Raw genomic sequence first — 7599 nt, forward strand, 5'->3', positions numbered from 1 at the left:
GCATTATATGACCAAGAGATGTATCCCTTAGATTCTCAAGGTTTTTCACCACCGGGCCCCGAAACCTCAAAATTTCCTCAAAAAACGTGGATTATAGCCTTCAATTTTGTAATTTTTTGTCCTTTTTTCGCCCGGAAATAAAAATTGCCCAGACGTTCACCATGGTCCCTAATACCCACCCGGAGTACAATTGGGTCCGTGGAACCATCCAATATGTCCTTAAACGGTCATCTTACCCGTTCACAACTTGCAGTGATTTCGTAAACGCAAGCCTACCACGTACGTTTATGACAACAAATAATGATCATATAAGGGTTCATACGGAATTATATGACACCGAGATATATTCCCTAGGGTCTCAACACCGTACTTTTCGCCACCAGGCCCCTGAAACGTCAATATTTCCTTAAAATGTGTGGATTATAGCCTTCAATTTTGTAAACTTTTGACCTTTTTTTCGCCTGAAAACAAAACTTGTCGAGATGTTTACTATGGTCCCTAATATCCTCCAGCAGTCCAATTAGGTCGGTGGAACCATCTAATATGCCCTTAAACGGTCATTTTACCCGTTCACAACTTCCAATGATTTCGTAAACTCAAGCCTATCACGGACGTTTATGACAACATATAATAAACATATGTGGTTTCAAAAGGCATTATATGACCCTGAGATGTATCCCTTAGGGTCTCAAGGCTTTTCGCCACCAGGCCCTGAAACCTCAAAATTTCCTCAAAAAACGTGGATTATAGCCTTCAATTTTGTAATTTTTTGTCCTTTTTTTCGCCCGTAAATGAAAATTGCTTAGATGTTTATTATGGTCCCTAATATCCTTCGGGAGTACAATTGGGTCGTTGGAACCGTCCAATATGCCCTTAAACAGTCATTTTACCCGTTCACAACTTGTAATGATTTCGTAAACGCAAGCCTACCACGTACGTTTATAAAAACATATAATGATCATATATGAGTTCATACGGCATTATATGACAGTGAAATATATTTCCTAGGGTCTCAACACTTTTGGCCACCGCGCGGGCCCCTAAAACCTCAATATTTCCTCAAAAAGCGTAGATTATAGTCTTTAATTTTCTAATTTTTTGACCTCTTTTCGCGTAAAAATAAAAATTGTAGAGATGTTCTCTAAGGTCCCTAATATCCTCCGGGAGTCCAATTGAGTCAGTGGAACCATCCAATATGCTCTTAACGATCATTTTACCCGTTTGCAACTTGCAGTGATTTCGTAAACTCAAGCCTATCACTGCACGGACATTTATGACAACATATAATAAACATATGTGGTTTCAAACGGCATTATATGACCCCGATATGTATCCCTTAGGGTCTCAAGTCTTTTCATCACCGGGCCCCGAAACCTCAAAAGTTCCTCAAAAAGCGTGGATTATAGCCTTCAATTTTGTAATTTTTTGACCTTTTTTTGCCTGAAAATAAAAATTGTTGAGATGTTTATCATGGTCTCTTACACCCTTCAGCAATCTAATTGGGTCAGTGGAATCATCCAATATGCCCTTAAACGGTCATTTTACCCGTTTACAACTTTTAGTAATTTCCTACACTCAAGCCTACCACGGACGTTTATGAAAACATATAATGATCATATGTGGTTTCAAACGGCATTGTAAGACCCCGAGATGATCCCTTAGGGGCTCAAATCTTTTCGCAACCGGGACTTGAAACCTCAAATTTTCCTCCAAAAGCGTGGATTATAGCTTTCAATTTTGTAATTTTTTTACCTTTTTCGTCCTGAAATAAACATTGCCGAGATATTTACCATGGTACCTAATACTCTCGAGGGTCGGTAGAACCATCCAATATGTCCTTAACGGACATTTTACCCACTCACAACTTGTAGTAATTTCGTAAATTCAAGCCTACCACAGAGGTTTATGACAACATATAATGATCATATGTGGTTTCAAACGGAATTATATGACCCCGATATGTATCCCTTAGGGTCTCAAGACTTTTCGCCACGGGCCCCTAAAACCTCAATATTTCCATAAAATGTGTGGATTATAGTCTTCAATTTTGTAAATTTTTGACCTTTTTTTCGCCTGAAAACAAAAATTGTCGAGATGTTTACTATGGTCCCTAATACCCTCCGGGAGTCCAATTGAGTAGGTGGAACCATCTAATATGCCCTTAACAGTCATTTTACCCGTTCGCAACTTGCATTGATTTCGTAAATTCAATCCTTTCACGGACGTTTGTGACAACATAAAATGATCATATGTGGTTTCTAGCAGCATTATATGACCCCGAGATGTATCCCTTAGGGTCTCAAAACTTTTCGCCACCGGGCCCTGAAACCTCAAAATTTTCTCAAATTAAAGCGTAGATATAGCCTTCAATTTTGTAATTTCTTAACCTTTTTTTGCCCGGAAATAAAAATTGGTGAGATGTTTACCATGGTCCCTAATTCCTCCGGAGTCCAATTGGGTCGGTGGAACCATCCAATATGCCCTTAAATGGTCATTTTACCCGTTCACAACTTGTAGTGATTTCGTAAACTAAAGCCTACCACGGACGTTTATGACAACATATAATGATCATATATGGTTTCAAATGGCATTATTTGGCCTCGAGATGTATCTCTTAGGGTCTCAAGGCTTTTCGCCGCTGGGCCCCGAAACCTTATAATATCCTCAAAAAACGTGGATTATAGCTTTCAATTTTGTAATTTTTTGACCTTTTTTTCGCCAGAAAATAAAAATTGCAGAGATGTTTACCATGGTCCCTAATACCCTTCGTGAGTTCAATTGGGTCGGTGGAACCATCCAATTTGCTCATAAACGGTCATTTTACTAGCTCACAACTTGTAGTGATTTCGTAAATTCAAGCCTACCACGTACGTTTTTGACAACATATATTGATCATATATGGTTTCAAACGACATTATATCACCTCGAGATATATCCCTTTGGGTCTCAACACTTTTTGCCACCGGACCCCGAAACTTCAAAATTTCCTCAAAAAACGTGCATCATAGCCTTCAATTTTTCTAAATTTTTTACCTTCTTTCGTCCGGAAATAAAAATTGTTAAGATGTTTATCATGGTCTCTAATACCCTCTAGTAGTCCAATTGGGTCAGTGGAACTATCCAATATGCCCTTAATCGATCATTTTACCCGTTCACAACTTGTAGTAATTTCGTAAACTAAAGCCTGCCACGGACGTTTATGACAACATATATTGATCATATGTGGTTTCAAACGTCATTATATGACCCCGAGATGTATCCCTTAGGGTCTCAAGGCTTTTCGCAACCGGGACCCGAAACCTCAAAATGTCCTGAAAAAGCGTGGATTATAGTTTTTAATTTTGTAATTTTTTGACATCATTTCGTCCAGATTTAAAAATTGCCGGGATGTCAGCAAATTAAGATTCAATAACTTTATTTATAATTTGCATTGAAGTAAATTATTATTACCTGATGATCATTATAGTGTTCAAAACACTGCCTATGGAAGGGTATTAGCAAGTGTCTCATCAAAGTTCTTCCTTGTTGAAACGAAAAAAACTTGATTGAATTGACTATCCATTAATCTTAATCGACCATGCCAATTATCAGAAATGGAGGTATTTGGGCTTTAAAATGGCATATTCACATCGAAATTACCACGATTAAATTGTCGTTTGTTATAGAATGTATAGGAAAATGAACATCTTTGTGCAACATTTCATTACAACAAAGTGTAGCACATAAAAAATGAATAACACCTATTTACGAGTGAAAAATAAAACATTATAAATTTATATATCAAATTAATGCATTAATAATGTAATGTAAGGTATAATTTAAAAATTAAAATTAAATTAAATTATTGTAATCCATTCAAATCGTTTGGAAAATTACTGATCCTATTACGTAGTTCACATCAGTCACTTGATTTTTTTAGAGTGTTGCGAACAAAAATTACATTTTGAATTCAATCAACAAATCTTTTTAAATCAAGTAAATTAGATTTGATACAATATTCAACACATGTATTATCATACATAAGATCAAATATAAATCTTCAATTATAGTAAAACATGTATAACATCACATATAAAACTAATTAAAAAAAACGATTTTTTCACCATATATCCCTAAGTTTTTTGTTTATTCACCATATACCCATGAAAATTTTCAAGTTCACCATATACCCCTGATTTGTACAAAAATTCACCATATATCCCTAATGACAACAAGATGAGTGGAATTTGATTAATTATGCATTGAAACCACCTTAGATCTTTCCCCCATCCCCGAAACCACTCCTTTCCTTTGTCCTACCCTTGAAACTACTCAAAATCTCCATAATCATATCTATATGATCGATTTTGAGGATGAGAAAAAGAAATTTGGGGTGGTTTTTGGGGTGGAAAAACGAAATGTGGGTGATTTCGAAGGTAAAGGAATGTATTTAGGGTGGTTTCGGGTCATAATTAACCCTAATGATTGACAAAGTTAACAATCATAAGTCATTAAGGGTATATAGTGTATTTTTGTGAAAACTTGAGGGTATATGATGAATTTTAAAAAGTTCATGGGTATATGGTGAATAAACAAAAAACTCAGGGGCATATGGTGAAAAACCCGTAAAAAAAATACTCACCAATCTACAAAAGTAAGTTAATTAAATCTCCAACGAATCTACCAATTTTGTGCACTTTATACACTCCGGCTTTGAGTTATCTACCAATCTTGCCGAAATCTTCTCATATCTTACGATAGTAACCCTTTGAATTATAATTTGTTAATTTACGAAATTTGTTAATTTGTAAATAATTTTAAAATAATTTGTTTTACGTTTTTAGGGGAATAATTTATTGTTCAATTCATCCCAGAAATTTCATAATTGAGTTTGGGACGAATCAACTCGAAATTGAAAACGTTTAGTTTTATTTAGCAGCATCAAATTTATGGCACACACCATGAATTTGATTTCAGTAATTAAAGAGGCAAAGAACAAAGTGATATGAGTATGACTACACGGGAGAATGTTTTAGTATTCAACATAGTGTCGTAATGTGTACCCGCGGGTTTGATGTTCAAAGCTACTATACCAATTTTGAGGAGAACAAATCAAATGGATTTACCCCATTAGTTGGATTTCAAAGATCAAACAAAAGTGTCATGCTAATTGGAGAATACGTTGAAAAAACCAAACAATGGATGAATATTGTGAAAACAAGTCATTCCTTTTGGAATTAAAATCAAAATGCGGTAAATTCTAAAGTGAAATTTGTTTGCCGTCAAATTTTTAGGGTGATGACTGTGCGACATCAAACAATAATTGCACTGGAAACTTACTTCAAAGGCTAAACATTAATCATCACACTTTTCATGTCACAATCACTCCTTTCCAAAAATATGCAAAAAACCATTCCTAAAAGAATCAATGACGAAACATATGCAGAAAGCCTGTAGATTTAGATTTATAGCAATCTTTAGATGTCACAGCACCCTATAACTAATATAAATTAATTATCAATTTTATTTTGTAATTATATACAAGCATATGATTTAATATTTTTTGTTATATGTTTATACAGCAATTTGAGATAGAATTATCAAAGGCGTGCAAGACTTTTGTCTGTTTTTTAATGAATTTATGCCAGATAACACTAGCAATAATATTCATTATCAATCGTTCATTGATTTTTTTTCCACGTCAATTTCAATCTAATGTAGAAGATGTGAAGTAGGTGAATTTTAATCCCACTTTGTAATAGTGACTACGTAGTAAACACCATAATTGATCTTACTAATGAGCAAACACAATGTTTATTCATCTTTTGTAATTTTTTTTTTATGGTTACTAATTACATTTATTTGCATGAACAGATTGCATTCCTTTTTCATATGTCATTCTCCCTTGTTTTGGAACTAACAAGATAGATACAAATTCATATGTCAGATGGATAAGTATCAGGAAAAAAAAACGACTATTCATTTGACATAATAATGAAACTCCAATATCATAATTGGACGGGATGATTGTCTACAAATAAACAAGGCCCCCTTGAATCGGTGTATTATAAACAACCCAAAATTACACTACAAGTGTTGGCATTATTCGATTCATTCGAAATGTCATGGCTCATTATCATACAAAGGAGATGCTAGCTTGACATTTTCATTTTTTTAGGCGGTTTTGATTTTTACCACCTCCAAAAAACGACTTATTTGCTTTTACCATTTACATAAAAAAAAAAAAAAAAAAAAAAAAAAAAAAAAAAAAAAAAAGAGTTTTATTTTACCACCACATAAAAAAATGAAAGTTGATTTTTACCACCAATCACCTCCGACTAACGGATTCCATCCGTAAATCCGTTAGTGGGGCCTACCATGTACACGTGTCACTAGGGATGTCAATGGGGCGGGGCGAATGTTGGCCTTCCTATCCCCATCCCCACCTAACATTTTTATCCCCATCCCCGCGGCGGGTCTAAATTTCATCCCTATCCCCATCCCCGCCCCGGCGGGTACAACTCCAAAACCATCCCCGCCCCACCCCCCACTTGGATATTCACCCCCACCTAATCCCCACCAAAGACCCGCTTAATCCCCACTCAAGAGTCGCCTAATTTTCGCATCTTAAATACACAATCCTACATAATTAATACGGATTACAATATAACAAAACATTCTTAATATTACACACATTTTTGTTTATAATATAAGTGTAGTATAAAGTATTATAATTAATATTTAATTTCACGTAATTAATTTAAAATATAACATAAAAATATATAATTTTGTGTTTTAAAGATTTATAGATGTGGGAATCGGGTGGGGATGGGGCGGGTATGAAGTGGGGCGGGGCGGGGATGGGGCAGGTACAACTTAAAATTCACCCCCGCCCCATCACCCATGGTGGGTATGGTTTTCAATTTTCATCCCCATCCCCGCCCCACCACCCGTCAAACCGAGACCCATCCCCACCCTATTGGGGTGGGTCTAGCTCCTACTTGACCCGCCCCACTGACATCCCTACGTGTTACCATATTTTTGGGTAAAATTTAAAAAAAAAAATTAAAATATAAAAATTAAAAATTAAAAAAAAATTAAAATTAAAAAAAATTTTAAAAAAAAGAGAGAGAGAGAGAGAGAGAGAGAGAGAGAAACCCAGCCACCAACATCTTATTGCAAAGAAACCGAAATTTAAAATCAAAGATATAAAAAAGAAATAACAAAATGGTTGTTTAAGAGTTTTAGATCACAAATCTGCATCAAGGCCTACCAGAAGACACCACATCTTTTTTTTTTTTTTTTTTGAATTTGAAATCAGAAGACATCACATCTTATTGCAAGGAAATCAGAATTTTTATTTTTTCAATTTGAATTTCGAATCGGTTCTTAATCCATATTACTTTCACCCCTAACACTAAAGAAATTGAATGTAGTTAAACAAAAGAATTAGAGATGATTTTGATCAATTTCAACATATAGTCAATTATTTTGGATTGTTCTTCTCTAATCTTCCTTTTTTCTTTTTGGAAGGGAAATTACTTCTATTTTCGGTAACATTACAAGATTTTGACATTCACACTATTCAAACACTTAACTTCGACTTTTTTTTTTATTATT

The sequence above is a fragment of the Chenopodium album genome, chromosome 26 (genome assembly GCF_948465745.1).
Source record: "Chenopodium album chromosome 26, dcCheAlbu1.1, whole genome shotgun sequence".
Classification (NCBI taxonomy): domain Eukaryota; kingdom Viridiplantae; phylum Streptophyta; class Magnoliopsida; order Caryophyllales; family Amaranthaceae; genus Chenopodium; species Chenopodium album.